The sequence below is a fragment of the Pundamilia nyererei genome, unplaced genomic scaffold (genome assembly GCF_000239375.1).
Source record: "Pundamilia nyererei isolate P.nyererei 1_Seehausen unplaced genomic scaffold, PunNye1.0 scaffold00036, whole genome shotgun sequence".
NCBI classification, from domain to species: Eukaryota; Metazoa; Chordata; class Actinopteri; order Cichliformes; family Cichlidae; genus Pundamilia; species Pundamilia nyererei.
In genome coordinates, this window is record NW_005187437.1 from 2796101 (window position 1) to 2800586 (window position 4486).

Genomic DNA, 4486 nt, shown 5'->3' on the forward strand with positions numbered 1-4486 from the left:
GGTGCATACAGTGCATTGAGTGTTCTGGAAAACCAGTGTATATGTGTGCTTGTATGAAATCTGTGGATTAACCTCCTAGGACCTGGCGTCCACATGTGGACATCACATTTTGGGTTATTTAGGCCAAAATACTCAATTTTGCTCTACAAGGGCCTGATATCTACTTACAAGGACATTATACTGATAGTGTTCTATCAAAATTTTAAATGAATATCCTCATATGTGGCTCTCATTTTTCTTAGAAACAAAAATTAGGTAAAAAAAAAAAAATCTGGTAATTTTTTGTTTTTACATTCATCAGGACCCAATCAGCCCAAATATCAAAGATAAATTAAAAATGCATGCAAGCATATGTGGAAAGGGGAAAAACTGCAGATGGGTATAATTCAACTGGGAGGCTAATGTGTGTAGGACTGTTTGCATGTGACAAACGGATACATCATGTCAAAATGAGTGCAAGTATTCAGGCAGCTGACCCTCTATGACCCGCTATCCCTCTAGCCTACTCCCCCTCACAAACCCATCCACCCCAAACAGATCCAAACTTCACTGTGCTGAGACCAGACTACATGGGCTCTCACGGGAGCTGGACTGTCATCTCCTGGCATCAGCTGTAGGAATGCATGTAAGTGCTCACAGTCAGTCCCACAATATATATTTTCACTCATGGCTAAGTCATGCCAAAAGAAGTTTGTACTAAAGAATCTGTAAAAATACCACACGGTGCAGTTTTAAAATGAAATCATTTTTGTGTACATTTTATACATACGTGTGTGTGTGTGTGTGTGTGTGTGTGTGTGTGTGTGTGTGTGTGTGTGTGTGTGTGTTTTGTTTTGTTTGCCATACATTGAATGTTACCAGCAGAAAATTGTATTGGCAGAAAATTACCAGGATATTTTCTGTTCTACATATATATGACATTTACTATCATGTAACCTTTTCAATTATCTATTATGTTTAAAACTAATTTTGCCCATTTCCCTTTTCATCATTGTGCACCTCTGGATCTCATCCAGCATGGCCATAAAGAGTGCCCTTGACTGTCTTGTCTATGATCATCATTTGTGATAAGAGCGTGGTTTCCAGCTGCAACTCAGAGACTGAAGAGCAGTTTACAGCTATAGAGTCCACAGTGTTCAACTCTGAAGACGACACATCAGATCAGGAGCATAGCTGTAGAGTTATGGATCGTGAATTTGTCCCCAGGGCCAGACTGTCCTACTGTAGTGTCCTAAGATGTCCGATGAAGAAAAGTCCATTGTGGGGCTGCACATAGTGCATGAAGAAGTCAGGATTTTTTTTTAAGCCATGTGAGCACAAATGTTACCCATACCCTTCCCATTCACCAGATTTGTCCCATTGCAACTTAAATGAAATTAAAAATGAAGGGGTTTAATTTTGACAATAATGAAGGAGATCTGCTGCACATCGCAAGCGCACAACTGCAACTGATCAGAATGTGACTGTGAGGAAGCAGCTGACAGGAAGAGACCTTGAAAGAGAGAACTGCCAACTCTGTATCAGGGATAAGTCTGCACAGAGATGTGGAACATGATGATGGTGCCATGAGTATAAAAAAAAATGCGTTCTTGAAATAAAAAAAATTCCAAACCTTTTATTTTTTATTCCACAACGATGATGTTACCCTGTCCTACAACTGCTCTTTGATAATCATGAATAGGGACAATAAGTAAACCTTAATAGAGCCACAAAAAAATCTGACCAGAAGACATGAATTATAATACTAAACAGTAGAATTATGTTAGATTGAGAGTGAAATTATGAAGAATAGAAGAAGTTGTGTTATTGTTTGTGGGGTTCAATTTCCTTGCCACAAAGTAATTGCTCATTATGCTCTCTAGTCAGATATGATCTGGTGGTTCACCATTTTCAGTCTGAAATGCATTCTTTGTCATTATTTTTTGTTTCTTTTTGATCACAAACATAACGTGGAAATGTGTTCAACTGAAGTAGGTTATGATCAAAACTAAAATGTAAACCATAATGGTCCACGGCATGGTGCCCAAACCCCTGAACCTGAAAGCTGCCTTTGCTTTCCACTTCTTGCACCACTTGGGCACTAAATCACAGAGACAGGAACATAACAGGAGCTTACCTTGGTGTCAACCCAAAGCACCAAGTGCTTTTCTCCCTCCCAACATTTTCACTTTGTAGCCCATGCCAGACACTGTCACCCCAAATCTCCTACAAACCTGCCTCCTTATGGCAGCAGCACTCACAAGGCGATCGTAGTAGCACGGCAAAGCCACACAGCACCATCTGCTTGGGCAGGACACGTGGTGGAGGAGAAGCATGGGCTTCCTCCTCATCTTACCCAGTCTATGTTCTTTATAGAAATCCTCCATCCTGTGTCATGTAACTCACTGCACTGACCCCCCCACCCCCCCTTCCCTAAAGAAAATCCTCCCGATAATTTTCAAGGAATTATCAGGAGGACTGCGCTTGGATTTATGAACTCCTGATCGTGGCCATGGCAACGACAGGCAACTTTGTATTTCAGGAGGAGAATCATGGGGTGGGGTTTGAGGGGGATAAAGATTTTTTTTTACTGGGTAGGGAGGGAGACAGTAAGATTTTGCTCGCTCTCTTTTTCTGTCTGTGTGTGTGGTGATGGTATTGGGAGGTGTCTAGTGGAGAAAGAAGAGGCATTGTTGTATTGGTATTCATGGTGTCAGCAAACCAGAGTAATTGCTGGGTCTTAATAAAGGGGAAGAGGTAAAAGCTTGTCTAGGGGGTGCAACCTTCTAAGTACTCCCAGCACATGATAGGAGGGAGTAAACACTTACACTATATTATATTATATTGCTTGTTGACTGATATTTTAACTCAAAAGTACAGTTTTTGAATTTAATGTTGCTGAAACAACAAAGTGATAAAAAAAATCTATCTGATCGAGAAATCACTCAACTTTGGAAAAGAGAGTTAATTACAGAGAAATGGCTCTTTCCAAAATAAAAGCTATACTATACGCTTCTTCTGGGCTATATTCTCAGCAGCATATTAAACATATCAGGACCCCATAAGGAGAGTCATGTGCTAACGGCTGTCTAAATGACGCGGGTAAAGTTTGTAGCATGTGTGCTTGTTGTTTTTGTCTGCTTCCACTTGTCTTTGCACTAGGATGATGTCGGAGTAAATGTGCAGTCATATTCGTTGTGTTCCCTCTAGTGCTGTCAGCCTTAATCTCATTGAAATGACATTAACGCCACAACACGGCAAATCTCCGCTAACGAGCTACCGCGGATCGCCCCGTGCATGGGGCTGGACGGCCAACACGTTAACGAGCTAACTGTGCTAACACACTAGCTCCCACCAATGTAATTGAGCATTGCGTGGCACATCCAACATGCTGTTTTACTTTTGTCCATGACGCGCTTACCTTCAGGGTCATACGTCACATGAAAACCAAAATAGTTCCAAACACCAGATCTGAATGAGGGTGGGGGAGGTTGGGGAGACATGATTCTTCTTATGGGGACCTGATATGTTTAATATGCTGTTAATATGTTTAATATGTTTTATATGTCTGAAACAAATAAAGATACAATACAATACAATACAATACAATATGCTACTGAGAGTATACCGCAGAAGAAGTGGAGGCAGAACAATACTGGAAGAGCATATGGGAGAAGGACGCAACCCATAACGGCAATACTCAGTGGCTAGTGGATCTGAGGGCAGACCACAGCGACCTCCCCGAACAGGGTCCAATAACCATCACAGTGGCAAATATCCAAGAAAGGGTCTCCAGTATGAAGAGTTGGACAGCACCAGGCCCTGACTTGGTTCACGCCTACTGGCTGAAGAAGCTGACTGCACTCCACGAGCGCCTGGCAGCACAAATGAACCAGCTGCTAGTTGACGAGAGACACCCGGAATAGCTAACCGAAGGCCGGACAGTCCTGATCCTCAAGGACCCCCAGAAGGGACCGGTGCCTCAGCACCACGTGGAAGCTCCTGTCAGGCATCATAGCGGCTAAGATGAACAGGCACATGACAAGAGGCACAAGACTGGCTACGGATACCGACTACAGAATGGAGCAGTTGTCAGCCACATGACATGTTACATGGATGACATCAAGCTGTATGCCAAGAGTGAACAAGACATCGATTCACTGATCCACACCATCAGGATATACAGCAATGACATCAGAATGTCGTTCGGACTGGAGAAGTGTAGTCGGATGTTAACAAAGAGAGGGAAGGTAGTCAGAACGGAGGGGATCAAACTAGCAGAAGGCAACATTGCAGACATAGAGGACAGTTACAAGTACCTGGGGATCCCGCAGGCGAATGGGAACCATGAAGAGGCCGCTAGGAAAGCTGCAACCACCAAGTACCTGCAGAGGGTCAGGCAAGTCCTGACGAGTCAGCTGAATGGTAAGAACAAGATCCGGGCTATCAACACCTACGCCCTGCCTGTGATCAGGTACCCTGGTGGGGTAATAGGCTGGCCAAAGGA